This window comes from Phoxinus phoxinus (genome assembly GCF_949152265.1).
Source record: "Phoxinus phoxinus genome assembly, chromosome: 1".
Lineage (NCBI taxonomy): Eukaryota > Metazoa > Chordata > Actinopteri > Cypriniformes > Leuciscidae > Phoxinus > Phoxinus phoxinus.
The window spans coordinates 18,024,062-18,042,774 of NC_136876.1; the positions used below are offsets into that span (position 1 = coordinate 18,024,062).

An 18,713-nucleotide genomic window follows, 5' to 3' on the forward strand; every position below is an offset into this window, starting at 1 on the left:
TAGACCAGTGGCAAATTTAATGCAGGAAGAAATCTGTTGCTGAACTTGACCTTGGGATTCGGGTCAGAATGAAAGACACATACGTAGTTAATAGAAGCTTGCTGGTTTTGTAAGCTGAATGACATTGTTCTTGCACAACAATGGATCTTGCCATCTATTTAATGATGTCTTTTCATTGAAAAGAAAATTGTGTTGAGGTGTTTATTCTGTACTGGTGTATACTTCTGTGGGACTTTTTGTGTGTGAAGGAGAGATTTTAGGCTTTACACGTATACATTTATATGTCTTTGCATGTTTTGCTGGCATATCTGGTGTCAAACTGTCCAAGATTTATATTTTTCTTTCAAGTTTTTGTTTTGTTCTGTACCACGAATCGTAATGCTGTGCCAATTCAAGGGTGTTTTTATTGAAGAATTTCTATCTTTGGTGTGGAAAAATATTGTATTGTTCGCTATAAACGAGATGCAATTACAATTGTACAAAAATAAGTAATTCTGAGGAATATTGTTACATTTTTGTTTTAAAGAAAATTTCAAATAACAACTTCAAATTAATGTCACTAACTGCTAACTGTCACTAATGATCATTTTGGTAATGGAGTAATCTGATAATATTTTTGTGGTTATAAAAATAGACCTAAGTGAACAAAAGCCTTTAAAAATGACTTAAAATGCATATATAATAACAATGAGGCAATAATAATTGGTTCGAATAAAGATGAAAAGCAAGTAGGCTAATCATATGGTTTTATTGAACAACACTTTTAAAATACATTATGTAATATACATATAAACATAATCAACTGATATACATTGGACTACATATTTGAACAAATGCCTGCTGATGGCTTCACGGCCTGGTGATTCTTGTTGTTAAACTTTACAGCATGATCAAATCTTTGTTTAATATTAACCAAACGACATTTAATTAAAACTGTCCACTTCATCTTTAATATTTTGCCACTTCTTTATGATAGAAATGCTACAGCCACTGACACATTTGGTAAATGTGTTTTCTCATGTTTTCTTATCGGATAAAGCATTTGACAAATGACAAAGCGCTGTGCCTCACTCTGAAACCCGCGGCACATATACTTATTTAATTTAATCGCAGCCCTTGCGATCTCGCACTATGCTACATTATGATTTAAAATGGCTTTAATATATCGTGCAGCCTTAGAAAATGCTATAATAATACGGTTCGTAAATTCTTGTCCGTGGAATGCGCCACTTCCAGTATTTTACCGGTTAATCGATGCAGCTAAATTGCAATCGAGAGTTGCACTGCTGCAAGAATTTGGGTGTAAATGTTAAAAATATAATATTACAATGCAAAAAAACTATATTTTTCTAACATGGGATTAATTTTCTTTGTACAACTTTCTTTTTTTGTCATTTGATTTTGGGGTGAAATATGAAATATATGAACCCTCAGTCAGAATCTATACTCTCCATTGCTTCATTTGAACACCATCCTGTCCATGGCCCCAACACACACACACACACACACACACACACACACACACACACACACACACACACACACACACACACACACACACACACACACACACACACACACACACACACACACACACACACACTCTCTCTCTCTCTCTCACCCTCTCTCTCTCTCTCTCTCTCTCTCTCTCTCTCTCTCTCTCTCTCTCTGTCTGTCTGTCTGTCTGTCTCTCTCTGTGTCTGTCTCTCGCCTCAGGGGCCCTGCAGCATCTCAAACAACAGAGCATTGTGTTCTAATTAAAAGAAGCACAATACCAGTAATCAGCAGTAACGAGTGCTTGAGCTGCAATGAACCACTGAACCGAGTAGTTACTGTATATCCACCTATTTTTAAATTCCTTTAGAACAGAAGTTGTGTTGTGGTTTTGCATGCACACATTTCTGCACGTACTGTGCATGAAAATAAATCTGTGTGCATGTACGTCATACTTGCAAGAATTAGACAGATAAGCCTATGGAGATTAGCATGGCCTCTTATTGTTTGCTATATAAATAATGTTTTCTCTTTTGTATAACATCATTATAGCACCAGACTACGGGTAACATAATGCGGCTAAATAAAATAAAAGCATGGTTAGTTTGATTTTAAATTGTTTTGATGGAGGATAAATATCTCCGAGTAGCTTTATCGTGTCCAAACACATCTGTTCAGCTCCCCTTTATAATGTTAACCTGCTCTTAGCATAATGGCTATCTGGTTTCCTGCTCATATCTGATATAAACTTCACACCGTGATTGTGGGGAACAGCTGTTTCACGCACCTGCAGACCAGACAGTACTATTAAAAATGACCTTTAAAGTAGACAGTCACGCTTTTGTAATGCTAGCTAGTGTGGCTATTGAGTTTCTAATGCGGTCCAAGTCGGAAAAGAAAGGTGGATTAGGTAGAATTTTGTCAAAAAACCTGCTGTTGTGTTTTTATTTAGCCAAAAATGTTAAAAGCTGTGTGTTCACAGTCGGGCCGAACGGTTTTAAGAACGATAAGAAATGGTTCCAGTTATATTTCCATTTGGGCTTGGTTCAGCACAGCGTGATTTAGCTCTTTAGCTGGCCAAGTGCACTATTTGAGCGAAGTAAGCACAAGTTCACAAGTGAAAGGAAATGGCTGATCATCCTCCATAACAGATCTCATACCGTCTGTAAACTCTTGCACTACCAAGGCAACAACTGACACATTTCTATTACATTCAAAAGAGCTCCGCTATCACAGTGAAAGTTATCACAGTCATCGTAGCTCACAGTGGAAAATGAAACTATAACGGTTACGGTTAAGCAAAGAGTTTGTCCTGACGGTGGAAAATCCACCGTCTCTATCCTGTCTAAGCTGTCTCTATCCACACTGAGTGACGTGTGAGTAATTTGTTAGCGTTCTTCACTGGATGGATGGATCTGTCTCTAGAGAATCTCAAGTCTGTCAGCACAAGTGCACGTTAGCTAGATAGACCACATTAGTGATGTGGGAGATTATTGGCTTGCTTTCTGTGTAGAATTTAGTCCTAGTTTGAATAATCTTTTTTTAATGCTACCAAACCAATGTGATTTTTCAAATTCGTAAAAAGCAATAAACAAATTTATAAACGTTCTTAAATGCCCCATATGGTTAAAATCCAGTTTTTTATATGTATATGTGGTGTTTTTAATATGCTTTAAGACAAACCATGTGCAAATTCATAAGTCAACACCATTGCTGAGTATTTTGTCCCTAAAACTGCAGTGAACCAAAGACAATCTCAAAAACACGGTTTGAAATCACTGGTGTTTCTGACGTCACAAACTACCTTGTTACCAATCACATCAATGTGCGGACGGGCTTTAGCATATCATTAACTATGCCGTGAAGCAAGGGAGTCTCAAGAGAATATATTTTTATATAATATAATATAACACATCATTAGCTGTTTGATAATGTAGTCAAGCCAAAGTATAATCATATTAATTACCGTTATGTGTCCAACGTTGTAGAGAGCGATACATAAAACACATTACCATTCTGATACATTGACTTGTAGATGAGCCTGTATGAGTGAGTGGAGGCGGGGCTCATTTGCATATTCATGAGTCCACGTGTACTAAATGAAGTAATGGTGTAGAGTTACATTCAAGCTATTTAAAAGTCATGAATATTCTTTTCCACAGGAAATAAATCGTTTAAATATGCCATTTTTGTGATCGAAGATGACTTTAAACTTGTTTTGTCTGTTTAGCCTGTAAATGACGTGCCCTTTCAGCCACACATAAAAACGTTTAGGTTTTAAAGTATTCAATTAATTGACATTATTAATCAGTATTACAATGTCAAGCAATAATCGGCAACAATGATTGTTGTCATTATATTGCAGCCCTACACTATAATTGTCACGCTATGTGGCTGTAATGAGCGCACAAAGATGTAAAGTTCAAAATAGACAGGAAACACGCAGGAGAACAGAATAACAACCACATAATAAAACTAAGACGCCACAGGACAATGAACTAAGAAAGCTAAGGGTATAAATACACAGAGATTACAAGGTAACCACTGCTGATTGGCTCACTCTCTTCTCCCCCATCATGAGTGAAGTGGACACGCCCCCTAATGCTGATTGGCACTTAGAAAGCACAATTTGAGGTATTTTGTCCCTAGCTAAAATAAACACTAAGAGTTAACACCAAAGTTAAACAAGCACCACTAATAATATTTTGCTCATTAAATTTGGCTGGGAATCATATGAACACTTGGATCTATATTTCTTCAGCACCTTTTAAAAGAGATGCAGTTATTATATTTTTAGTTCATGTGGCCTTGTCAGTACCTGTGCTCATTCTAACAATTGCATTTTGTAACAGCAATAAATTACCAAATGATAACTAAAGGTTTCCATTATATACACGGGTTTCTGTGCAACGTCATCACATAGATGCGCGCGCATCTAAGAGGCAGAAAGCAACAGTCTTTACGGCTATATCTAGCAGAAGCAGAGATGACGCGGAGCTGTTGTGCTGTAAACTAACCTAAATGCATAGGGTATGCCATGTTTTTATGATGCGCAAACTTAGTTGGACAATTCCATACTAGTCAACTAACTAACGTTTTACATAATGTTATATTAATATGCAAATGAAACACAAGCAAACAGATTCAACTCTGAAATTGCAGTTTATTATTGAGTCAACAAGAATTTACAAACAATGCGAAATCTACGTTAATTACAATGTTCTTTTATAGAACTCGGCATAACATATAGCGGTCTTGCCTCTTGGATGCGCGCGCATCCGGTATTGTTTGTATACAAGAAACCTGTGTATATGACCAAAGATTTTTCCTCTCCGTGGTAGAATTATAGGGATTACTTTGATTTATCTAGCTTTAGCCTTCAAATCACTGCATAAAACTGCATGCTGCAACCTGCCTGAGCACATGGATGGTGCTGGATTGTCAATGAACTTCTTGTATTGGTCGACACTCAAGCATGAGCGCAGTCACTCCGCAGCGCAGACGGACAGTCTGAAGCACAAATGCACAGGTCAGAATGTGACGCTGTGAAAGTAAATGGGCAGATTCACTTCCTGTGGAAATTACAGTACCGTTCAAAAGTTTGGGTTTGGGATCAGTATTTTTTTTTTTTTTAAAGAAATTACCGGTAACACTTTTATTCAGCAAAAAAATGCATTAAATTGGTCAAACGTGACTGTAAAGACAGCATTTTTATTTCAAATAAATGCTGTTCTATCAAAATCCTTTCAATAAAAGAATCCTGAAATACATTTCACAAAAATATTAAGCAGCACAGCTGTTTTCAACATTGATAATAATAAGACATGTTTCTCAAATCAATATCAGAATGATTTCTGAAGGATCATGTGACACTGAAGACTGGAGTGATGATGCTGAAAATTCAGCTTTGCATCTCAGGAATAAAGTGCAATTTAATATATATTCAAAGTGGAAAACTGTTATTATAAACGGTTATTAGTGAAAATTGTTAAATGCTTTTTCCTCCGCCCACAGATTTAGTTAATCCAGTGCTAGTTTATCTAATATGTGTGTGTGTGTGTGTCGTTGCGTTCACATAGAGCATGCAGCTGGGGTAATCCACCAATTAAGCAGCGAGTAATGACCCTTCTGGCCTTTGACCCTTGACCTTTGACCCAGCAGCCTCTGCCCTTTGCTCTCATATCCCAGTGCTGATGGACAGTGAACATCTTTGGAAACAACAAAGTGCATCAGATCATTTATGAACTTCTCAGTGAAGCTCCTCGGCATTAACCGGTCAGTTCTGAATCTGATCTCTCTTGTCACAGCATATGTACATTGCAAGTAAAAACTGCAGTGAGACGTCCTGATCATCAACCGTTTGGTTTTAGGTGTTTTTTAAATAGCACTGATAGGCCACACACGCAGCAGATGTCTTTTAAGGCGAGTTTATTTTGACCCAGTCTGTTTTAGGCAAAGGAAATGGGGTGCTGAGGAAGTTGCGGGTGATGTAACGCTGCGGCTGTATCGGATGAACCCAAATCACAGCTTCAGAGCTCAGGCTAATGGAGGACAACACCTTTGACACTTCGATCAGTCTCATAATCTACTCAAACGCTCCAACACCTGGTGGCTGTCCATTTTATGTGCTCAAATGATGCACTCTTCAAAAGAGCGAGAGATAAACGGCTTATAAGAGGGGCTCGTTATGAACGTATGAGGTCTAGGCATTAATCATAGGCTCATTATTAAACAACATTTTCATTATGCATGGCATCTAAGCCTGGAGAATTATACTGAACGCTCTATAAATTACATTAATTTGCAAACTTCCCCCTTTCCTTGTCCGCTTGTTTGAAATATTTGAGCTTATTAGATGAGGCCTTTAACTACTAATGAGGTGCATTTAGCAGAATTTAATTTTTCTAGTAATTTGAATCAGATAATTGGTATAAAACCAGTGTTATCTTAGCATTATTATATACTATACTCTGAGTATTTTTAGATTTTCAGTTTTCATTTAAATGTTTAGTAATTTTTGGTCATTTTAATACTTAAACTTAAAAAACTGAAGTGAATAACTAAAATACATACACTTACGTTGAAGTTTTTCATCTAATATTTAGTTAACAGTAACAGTGCTACTCAGATTTAGCTGAGGAGTGATTCTTCTTGGTGCTGATTTCGCTTGTCACATGTTGGGCGGTTGCCAGGGTGTTGCTATGCAGTTGTGAAGGCATTTTGAGTGATTTTAGCATGATGCTATGAAGTTTCTGGGGTGTTTTGATTGGTTGCTTGCTATTTTTGACTGTTTTGTCATCAACCAAGCAAAAACCTGATTGCTTTGAATGACACGTAGCACACCCAAAGTTTAATATATTAGAATTAGGGTTTCTATGGAGGCATAATATTGATAGTCTGAGTATTGCTGATGCAAGTGATCCGGAATTAAATTAATTTCAAAATTACATTACTGTTCAAAAGTTTGTGGTCATACAGGGTTTTTTATGTTATTGAAAGAAGTCTCTTATATTCATCAAGGCGCTATTCATTTGTTTTAATAATTTGTCTTTTTTAATATATTTTAAAATGTAATTTTGTAATTTTTTCAAAGCTGAATTTTCAGCAGCATTACTCCAGTCTTCAGTGTCACATGATCCTTCAGAAATCATTCTATGATGATTTGATGATCAAGAAAAAATTCTGATTATTATCAATGTTGAAAACAGTTCTGCTGCTTAATTGTTTCGTTCTGTGATTATTATTTGTTTCTCTCTTCAGGATTCTTTAATGAATAGAAAGTAAAAAAAAAAAAAAGTCTTTATTGGCACTTAAATTTGTTTTTATTAGTAGTGTAAACTGTGCCATTCTGAACCATGCTGGAAACAGAAGACCGCAACACAATACCCATGAGACCCCTGCAGTTACACTGTCCATCCTGTAAGAGATGCTGTTTGTCCAATTCAGATGTCCGTGACTCCAGATGATCCACAATCGGACCGGTTCATTTAGTGGCAGAGCGGAGAAAATGAGCGCATGACGTTATATACCAGTGCTGTACGGTTATCAACACCGTATAATTTGAAGCTGTTATGTTGTTGTGAGCTGTTAAACTCTGGCCCACAGGAAGCTGCGATGTTTGGCTGTGATGTGGGCCGCTTTTGGGAGGCACTTGACAGCTTCCACACAGGTGTGTTTGCTCTGGCAGCAGCGATGTCGTAATCGCACTCGTACAAACACACACTCTCACCAGGAAGGAGGAGAAAAAGTGGCTGGCTAATGAATAGCCTTAACTGACTTGGCCCCGAGGATGTTTGTCTGGGCAGTTATGCAGCAAGTGTGTGTGTGTGTGTGTTAGTGCAGTGAAGGCTGTCCCCAGCTGGAAGTTTCACTCGTCTTTCTTCCCGTGCAGAATTGCTGTGGCAGTTTTACCCCGCGAGTGTTACTAGTGCTGTTGTAAAGTGCGAGTCTGTGTGTGGTCAATATTTAGCATAGCTTTGTGCTGTTACAAAGGGAGTTTCTGTTAATGAGGTCAGTCGCCGCAAGAAGCAGCTCTTTCTATCTCCACATTCGTCCTGTTTGCATTCTTTTATTTTCCTCTTTTCCGTCCTCACTCATGTCTTCAGAGTGAGAGTGTTTAATGGGCTGTTTTGGCCCGTCTGGGCCCCCTGACCTGACCCGCCGCTACCACCCACCCGTTCCCCGCCATCCCTCTGGAATTCACTGGAACGGTATCGGTGAACATTTCTGAAGGGATTTAGAAATCTTTCTGAAAAAAGAAAATCCATAAGGCTAAACTGTGTAATCAACTAATAATTCTTGGTTTATACACATACTGTTTTCAAATATTTTTGCATACATTTCAAAGAAAATTATGTTAAATTGAATAAAGAAAATGTCTTTATTCCAATCCATTTGAATACATTTCAGGTAAATATTGCATTTATTTATTTATTAAATTAGTATATTTTTACTTAATACAAAAAATTTAGATAAATGCATGTATGTATTTATATTACAATTGATTTAATTTCAGCAATATTTGCATTATTCATTTATTTAGTTAATTATTTTCTTATTTATAAATGTATATATTTTTGTTTTTATTTTTAAATTTGTATTTGTTTATAAATGTATGTATGTATTTATTAGTTAGTCAGTTAGTGATTTACTTATTTATTTTCATGTATTTACTTATTCATTTATATATTAATTAGTTAATCAGTTATTTATTTATTTATTTTCTTATAAAATTTTATATTTAATTTTATTTAAAAATGTATTTCAATTTCTTATTTGCTAATATTATAAATTGTTTTATTATATATTGTAATTCAGCACTTTGTCTGTCATCGGCCTCCCTGTTCTCTAGAGATTCTCTTTAGTGATGCAATGTGTGCAGAATAATCAGTAGAAGCTGGATCTGTCTGCTGTTGCCTTTCTAAATTTGTTCCAGTAAATGCAGTCCCAGCACTTTTAGGCCTCTTTTCCTCTCGTCTCCTCCTGTGAGCAGTGTAAACAGCCTTTCCCGTTAACACTGGACAAAAGGGGGTGAGATATTTGTGCTGAGCTTTCCTCTTCAAACACATCTCTCCTTTTCCTCTGCTGGAAATAGAGAAACAAATGATTCCGAGACGGGCAGCACTTCCTGTGAAATGTCAGACACTTTAGTTTGCTTTTGAATTTTTTTATATTGTTTTTATTTCCGGTGTGAGTATGTGTAGGTGAGACGGTCAGCCTTGTGATCTGGACATGTGAGAAAGACGGAGCCTCTTTCCTGTCAACACTTTTTGTTTTTCCTTTTTTCCCCACTGTGGTTCAAACGGGAGACTCTCATGAAGAAATTCCAGGGTCATATTTCACCTTAAAATCAAAAGAAAAAAGTATTATATTTTGAATAAGAAAACCTAAGCCTATTTCAAAGAGGACCTATTATGCTTTTTTACGTTCTCAACTTTTTGTGTGTAATGTTGCTGTTTGAGCATGAAAAAAGTCAGCAAATTTACAAAGCACAAAGTCACTACAGAAATAGTTATTCTCTATATCAGTGCGCACTGTTTCTGAACTCTCTGAAATGCCTCCTTTGTAGTCTTGCGTTTTCTTCTGGGAACGAACACGTCACAATATTCCTCATTTAAACAATTCCCGCCTACTCAAAAAAAGGCGACGAGGCCTGGTTGAGTTGAGTTAGTAGTGTGTTGAAACCAAGCGGCAACCTTGCAGTCTCTCTTCTTGTGAAGCCAATACTTGTATTTTAAAGGATTAGTTCACTTTCAAAACAATGTTTGCTGATAATTTACTCACCCCGATGTCATCCAAGATATCCATGTCTTTCTTTCTTCAGTCAAAAAGAAAAGAAGGTTTTTGAGGAAAACATTCCAGGATTTTTCTACACAGAAGGGACTTCGATGGCAACCATCTATCCCAATGTTCAAAAGAAGGTTCAAATGTCCGTATCAATGCAGCTTCAAAGTCTCTACACGATCCCAGTCGAGAAATAAGGGTCTTATCTAGCGAAACTATCGGTTATTTTCTAAAAAAAAATCTTTTTATATACTTTTCAACCACAATTGTTCGTCTTGTGCTGGTCTGCGACGTGCCACGCATTACGTAGTCACATTGGAAAGGTCATGTTCACGTCATCTATCTGTAAGTTATTTGTCTGTGTACTCCGGTTCAAAAAAAGTAGGGAAGGGCGAAAAACTCCATCTCATTTTTTCCTTCAACTTCAAAATCGTCCGACATCTTTGTTTTAATTTATTTAAAAATAAAATAATTTGTGACCTTTCCAATGTGATGACGTAATACCGACACACCACGAGACGAACAATTGTGGTTAAAAAGTATATACAATTTTTTTTTTTTTTATGACCGATTAGATAAGACCCTTATTTCTCGACTGGGATCGTGTAGAGCCTTTGAAGCTGCATTGAGACGGACATTTGAACCTTCTTTTGAACATTGGGATAGATAGTTGCCCCTGAAGTCCATTCTGTGTAGAAAAATCCTGGAATGTTTTCCTCAAAAACCTAAATTTATTTTCGACTGAAGAAAGAAAGACATGGACATCTTGGATGACATCGGGGTGAGTAAATGATCAGTTTAATCCTTTAAACTGCAATTCATCAACTGGCCACTAGAGACAGGCTCCAAAAGGGTTGACTCCATATATATATATGTTCCATATATCACTCATGTTAAAATGCCCAACTTTACAGCAGAAAAAAAATGTTTACACAGTCTGGAGCAAAAATTAGTTTTGGTCTATACAGCTAATTTTGCCCTTTCTGAAAACTGTGAGGGGTGAATCTTTTTATCACTCCTCCGTTTAAATTATATAAAGTTCTGCATAATTAAGGGTGTGGACCAGGGTGGGAAATTAGCAGCCACCACCAGCCAATGACGGGTACTTATTCAAAGTGGCGGGTGACTTTGCCTTGTATACCAGCCACAGTGGTGGGTGCGAACGACTAGCGATCGCCACTTCAGTCGATAAAAACCTGAATCCATGGCAATTCGAGCGTCTTTTATCGGCGGATTCCCCTGGAATTCCCTGGGGATTCCCCTGCAAAAGTTCAGCGGGCTTCTCACCGATTGTTTCACGCAGTTACGCCGCTCTGCCATTGGTTCGTGCAGTTCCCACTGACCAGCCAATAGCGTGCGAGTAACGTAACATTCTCATTTTCCAACCGTGTGTTTTTGCCGACATGTTTTTTTCATATCAGATATACACAGTCGGCCCTATTGGCCCAACTCTATTACTGAGAGATGAGTCAAAAAATGTTTTCATTAAACATGTAGGCCTACAATTACTGTAGAATATGACCAAACTGACCAAACACAATATTACCATGGTCTCGCAGGCTTTTTTTTCCACATCACTTTCTATTTGCCTATATTAAATAATATGTTTTAATAATAATATAAAATAGTGTATTGAAGCAATTCAAAATATGCTAGTGCACTTTCTTTTATATTTGATAATGTGTGCCAAATATGTAAGGATACACAAACGCTTAGTATTGATCAAATTTTTCCATATCAGTAATAACTGACCGGGAAGGAAACCGTATTGCTCAGATGTTCATCTACCATATTTCAGGAGAATTAATGTGGGTTTGACCAAGTATCAACATTGTCTTAAATTTGTCTTAAATTTGTCTTAAATACCTTAGGAGAAATAAAATCGATTGTTCAGTCAAACAAAAAACAACAACAAAAACAATCAATCAATTGTTGACATACAGTGAGTGAAACTACCGCTCAAAATTTTGGGGTCGGTACGATTTTTAAAAGATTTGGAAACAAGTCTAATGCTCGCCAAGACTATTTTTATTTGATCAAAACTACAGTAAAACACTAATGTTGTTAAATACTGCTACAATGCTATCTATATTGAGATTCTATTGAGACTTTGAATAAGTGTCCATTTGCTCTACTTTAAATCTCACTGGTGTCGTGTTGATTTTCTTTTGTATGCCAAAGCTTAACAGTGGATTCGACTGTCTTAAACTGACAACTATTACTATTGTTTCTCCTTCCCTCCATCCCAGTCTGTCTCTCTTTTCCTCTGGCTTCCTCCTGTTGTTCTGCTGTCTTTCCTCCCTCCCAAACATTCCTGCATTCTTTCTTTTTCCTGCCTCAAAGCCCACTGTCTACTTCAGCTGGTTTTCCTCAACGTGTGAGGTGTTTTTGTGTGTTTCGTCCAGGATGAGGTCGTCGCACTCGCCCGTTAAACCTCATTGGCTTGTACTCTTCGGGTAATACTGATGCTTGCCTCATCAACACTAAATATTCATTCATTCTGCTTTTAAGAAGCTGATTAAATGACATTTTAAGAGATGCTTCTGACAGCCAGCCAGCCAATCATTCGAGCTTGACTCCTTTGGCTTGGATTCAGTGTGGGTGTTACTGTCGATGAATGCATCCATCACTGAAGACAGACAGACGGACTGGCAGATAGACAGACGTATAGACTAGACAGATAGACTGCATACTCTGAGCTCAGACAGACAGATGGATCCCAAAGGAAAAAGTGTGTCCAAAACAGCTGCGATGTTACACATAAAAACACGTTGCTCAGTGGCCAATTAAACTGGGTTTTCCCTGCCTCATAGCAACCCTTTGCAGTGTGGATAAACAGATCTACACGTCTGCTCCTCATGATTGATAAGAGCAGCGTGTGTGTGTGTGTGTGTGTACGTTTATGTTAGTGGGTGTGCTTTTCTCCACCCTACAGTGATACTGATACAGGGAAATCACTGATAATCTCGAGCGAAGTTGTTAATGACGCTTTATCAGTCTGACTTTGTCCCTTTCTATCTATTGTGAAACAGGGTCGGCACTTCATAAACCCATTCGCATGTGGATGTTTTGCCGTTTTGGCCCTGAGAATTGTTGAGTTGATTAAATGGGATGAATTGTATGGCACAAAATGCAGTTAAAACGTATTTTGAACACAGAAAGACAAAAGCCAAGTGCATTGTCAATGGAAATGTACATTTTCTAAGATTTCTATAGCAAATAAATGATGTTCTTTCCGTTCATCAAAGAATCCTGAAAAAAATGTTTAGCATTAATAATAATCATCATAATTCATAATAATCAGAAATGTTTCTGAATAAATCAGCATATTAGAATGATTTCTGAAGGATCATGTGACACTGAAGTAATGATGCTGAAAATTCAGCTTTACATCACAGGAATAAATTACATTTTACAATATATTCAAATAGAAAACTGTTATTTTAAATAGTAATATTTTTTCACATTATTATTGATTTTACTGTATTTTTATCAAATAAAGGCAGTCTTGGTGAAAATAAGAGACTTTTCCCCCCGAAAACATAAAAATGGTGTCAAATAATTAAAGTGCACACAGCCTGTCATGAAATGCATTTTGTTTATACAAATGTAATGAAATCATAAGATACTGCAGTTCATGTCACATAATTCATTTTGTCTACAAACTTAGTCAGCTTACACTTGCCACCTAATGTTTCACCCATTAATTACCATAAAGCCATTGTTTTAAGTGAACAATTCAGTCCTTGTTTTTTCTATACACTGAAGTTTCACTCTTGTTGCAGTGAGATGTGACTTCCTTAGTGGGTTTTTTATACCTGTGAATACTAAATATAGTACATGTGCAAATAGTCTTATAGAGTGGTCCATAAAGCCACATATAAACATTGATCAGTTAACATACATAAGGCTTTTGTTTAATAGACTTTAGAGGGACAGAAATCTCTCAGATTTCATTAAAAATATATTAATTTGTGCTCTGAAGGTGAACGAAAGTTTTATGGGTTAGTAACGACATGATGTTATGGAAGCTTGTTTCCGCCAAAGAATAAAAAATAAAAAAGGTAATTGCGACTTTTTATCTCACAATTCTGACTTTTTTCTCACAATTGCGAGTTTCCATTATCCTGGGAAAACCCTGACGAACTTCCGGCAAATTTGAGATTTGCTCTACAAGTCCGTCTGGCCAAGAGCCCACTCAAGCCCATTTCCAATTTTTCCAAATCGAGGCACCAATCACAAACATTGAGGCGGGCTTTACACGATGACGATAGCACAGCAATGTTGAAGCAGATTTTGGCGGTGGACACCAGCTACTATCATATTTCGTTTACAAAAACGGCAAAAGTCGTCAGACGCCATTGCTACATCTTCCTCGAAATCACAACCAGAGAATTTCCGTGAAAGGGCTCTGCAACATGCTCGCTGGTTGAGATGTTTTTCTGTCGCTCTGCATACGTCATCTCCTTCATCGCTCTGATTGGTTTCAGGTCTATCCAATTGCGCCCAGAGGCATTTGAGCGATGTCCGTTGGTGACGCCCATTTGGAAATGGGCTGTGAATGAACCTTCCCCAGACCCACTCTCAGTTACAACTGAGAAGGGTCTAGTGTCAACCAGGCTAAGTTTCCATCTCTTTATCTCAGAATTGCATGATATAAAGTCGCAATTGCGTGTTATAAAGTCAGAATTGCATGATATAAAGTCATAAAGTCAGAATTGCGAGTTTACTTATCGCAATTGTAAGTTTATATCTCACATTTCTGACTTTATAACATGCAATTGCGACTTTATATTTAATTATCTGAATTAGCTCGCAATAATTCCGAGAAATAAAGTCAGAATTGCGAGATGTAAACTCGCAATTGTGAGATAAAAAGTCGCAATTATCTTTTAAACTGTTTTATTCTGTGGCGAAAACAAGCTTTCATATGATGGTGAGTAATTGATGACAGAATTTTCATTATTGGGTGAACTATCACTGAGTGTGTAGCAGCTTCAACTTGCACATGACACATAAACACCCAGAGGACATGCAGACGTTCTGGGTTAAGTGTCACAATCAGATGCTCTAAACCAGACATTCCTCTTCCACTGATGTGACTTCACTGATGATTAAGTAAAAAATATGTCATTCAAGTGTTGAAGCGAGAGTTCGCAAAAAAAAGAAGAACATTTTGTCATCATTTGCTCACCCTAATTTTGTTTCTAACCTGTATATGACTTTTTCTCAGTGGGCTCCAAAACAACCTTTACCTCAGCTGCCTTAAAGCACAGTGCACATTTTAATATTGATATCATCTGTTAAAGAGTTTGTTCCTTTGCATTCAGCTGTGTTTTTCACTTGACGTTTACGAGGATAAGGCAGGCTCAGGCTTGTGTGGACAAATAAAGGAGACCTAATGTTGGTGCTTTTAACACTTTCCCTTTGAAAGTGTGAGAATCAATTAAAGAAGAAAAGAAGGGGTGATGATTTAGGAGCCTCATTAGATTTTGTGGTCACGCGTATGCACATGAAAACAGTCATTTACAGACCGCTGTGCAGACGCTCAATGTCATCTCATGTCTTCCTTCAAATGATGTATCTTCAACAAAATATAATTGGCCCTAAGCGGCATGTAAAAGCAACACGGGCTTCGGGTCAGTCTCTTCCTGTCTAAAGCCATTATTGACCAGAATAAGCTGTAAACTAGACCAAATTCTTGGACTGTCTTGTATTTCGCCCCAAAGCATTGCTAGAGCTACACTACCATTCGGAAACATTTCAAGAAACATTTCTTAGGATCATCAATCTTGAAAACTTTTGTGCTGCTTAATATTTTTGTGTAAACCGTGATGTTTTTTATTTTTATTAGAGAGTTCAAAAGCACCGAATTTTCTTAAAAATAGAAATAGCATTATAAATGTCTGTAAGTAATGCATTAAATTGATAAAAATGACAGTAAAGTATAAAACTATTTAAAAACAACAACATTTGAATGCTAGTGTATTTTGCTGCATTGGCGGTACATCATCAAACAAAACGTCTTCTCTCACACCCAGCAGCTGATGAGCTGATGATTCTTTGACAGCAGTGAACGTCACTCACTCTATCAGTCTGTGGTTTTTGGATGTGAACTTTGAATACTTTACTCACTCGGGCTTTTCCCAGAAAACATGGTGTCTTTAACATCCACATTGACACATCTTGTGTTCTTCAATGTATCCCACTCCCCTCTAATCTCTTTCTAAACCCCTCAAAACTTATGTTTTCACTCAGTAACTTTTCCTCCTCCCACACGTTTGTAGACAGGTTCAGACGAAAACCCTGTTCCCTTTCATGTCGCTGTCTACCTCTCCAGTTTTTAATTCCTTCCCCTGCTCAAAACACCAGCTTACGTTAGTCCAGAGACTGGTTTTTGCACATTAGTGCCAGTATATCCGGTGGACCCAGCTGGAAATATAGTCATCCAGCATGGTCTTTTTGACCCTGGTGCTCTTGCTGGTTAAAATAACCGTGTGGGAACACCAGCATCCAAAACACAAGGATGCCGTCTATGATATCCCACAATCCTGTGTGTGCAGTTCAACAGTTTCAACAGTAAAAATGGCTTTTTCCTCAACTTATGGCTTGGAAATAAGCATTGGTTATTAAATATGTGCTTGCTTATCTCCAAGACTGTGGAGGTTTTATGCATAGGTCCAATCTTTTGACCTTATTAATTTTTTTTTGTCCCTCCTGTTTACTTTCACAAGACATGACTCGTATTCGATGTCTGTGTTTACGTCAGTCTCCCTCCCTAACTAGAATGATCCAATCGCTACACATGTTTAGACATAGGTCAGATGTGCAGATATTGGATATGTACAAATATTGTGGTAAGTGATGCATTTTCATCAGGATCAAAAGAAAGAAGTTGACCCCAAACTTTTGAACCAGTAGTTTGTTTCTGGAGAATTGAACCTATGACCTTGTCGTTGCTAGCGCCACTAGTTGAACTACAAGAGCTTTCTTTCCTCCTCCAACCTTGCAGTCTTCTCAAACACTTCCCACCCACTCCTTTCTCAAATTCAAGACCAGTCTCACCACCGCTCATCACCGGCCACCTTCTCAGTCCCTTTCCCCTCCCTTTACCTCAAGACTTCTCCTCTGATCTTTCCTCCATCTGACGTCAGACTCCGTGACATCATACTTTGAGCTTAACCATCCTGGTTCGTTTAATAGCCACTCACAGCGATGTTTTAACCACTTTACCTCGCTGAAATAGCCGCGGTTCAGTTCTCCAGGGAGCCGTCATCATCATCATCATCTCCCTCTGAAATCGTAAGTCTCGTAACGCCGCGGGGTTGTGAATGGGTTTGAGTGCCGGGGAATCCCCGCAGCCAGACAACTGATGAGAGCTCTCGTGGTGGAACGTCTTAAATAAACATCCTTTACACTCAGTAAACTTCTAAAACCAAGTGCTTGTGACTGAAGACCACCTACCAGATGCTCCATTATTTGCTCTCGAGACTGGAATATGAGCTTCAGTGCCTCTAATCATTGCATTACTGTTTCCTCTGAAGTACAATGCATGCAATTACTTTTATATTCACAAGTATGAACTCAAAGGAACTTATTTTAACAACTGCTTTATGTTCCTACATGTTTTATTTGCATTAGTTCAGCATCTAAAACTAACTTTTTGCCACACCTGCCATGAAATACATATTAATCCTTAAAGTTAAGAGTTGTTCAGTCTAGAGCAGTGAGTGGATTTCTGTCCGCGTTTTTTGGATTGGCAAGGACTTTCATGACGATGCAGCACTGGCCCATCAACTGTCCCAAGCATCTTTCATGTTTGTTCACGTCCATGTTTTCACAATATTGCATTGATAGAATTCATAAAAATGTTACCAGCCAACTGGGAATTGACACCGTTTCATATACTCGCCAACACCATTTTTACACACAATTTTTACTTGCATTTGGCGTTTGACGACTGTTAATTTTAGGCCCTGCCTTAGTTACATTATTAGTGGTGTTTGCTAATGGCACTATTGGTAATAAATGGATTTGGGGTTTGTTCAATTTGTTGGCATGTAATTCAAAGTGTTATTGTTCAACTAAAATTGAATCTATAACTATTAAAAGTCATATTTGAAATAAAGCTGAAAAAAATATATAAATACTAGATGAAAAACGTACTTAAAAAAACCCATAACGTATTAAATTACTAAATTTGATAGAAGTACAGAAGTTATATAATATAGAAGTACTAAATTACTAAAACTTAAAAATAAAAGTTAAGCTAAAAATAATTAAACAAGCTAAATGTTTTTTTAAAAAGCTAAATATAACAAAACTAATGAAGTAACTAAGCACAACAAAATTACTAAAAAATGTAATATACCAATAAATGCTAATTCAAAATATGAATGAATACTATCATAGTTTATAAAGAATACTTAAACAAGTTAGGAACTCATCCCACACTTTTTGTGTTTCAGACATGAACGATTCCTCAAGTCATGCGGCTTGTTGAGGAGATGTCAAGTATAGTTACTCCGCATGTAAACATGGCATAAATACAACTACAGAGGCATTGACAACACAACAGCAGCACAAGCAAATAAACACTGCTCACACCCGGCAGCAGTAACGGGAGAGGTGTATTGTGGGAGCAGAGTCAGGGGTCATGTGTAGTGACTGACACACCAGAAGCTGCCGGAAAAAAAAAAGACAAAGAATGGAAGTGCATTATCAGGGTCATAAACTTGTAACACTAACGACACTTTGCCTTCACACAGGCACGGTTGTTTCTTATTTGAGGGTGTGTGGATTGAGCACAGATGAGCATTTACTGTTTGTTGTCTTGTGTACACTTTTGTAAAACGTGTTTCTGTGGAGATGGCGAAAAGAAGCCATAAGACACGGGGTGAAGCGTGTGATACAGTAGCGTTGACGTGGCCGTGCTG

At 37.5% G+C, this 18,713-nt stretch overlaps 1 protein-coding gene across 3 annotated transcripts in view; it reads left to right on the forward strand.

The window, feature by feature from the left end:
• Positions 1-18,713, forward strand: part of prkar1b (protein kinase, cAMP-dependent, regulatory, type I, beta) — a 56,926-nt gene that overhangs the window by 11,829 nt on the left and 26,384 nt on the right. The window lies entirely within an intron of this gene.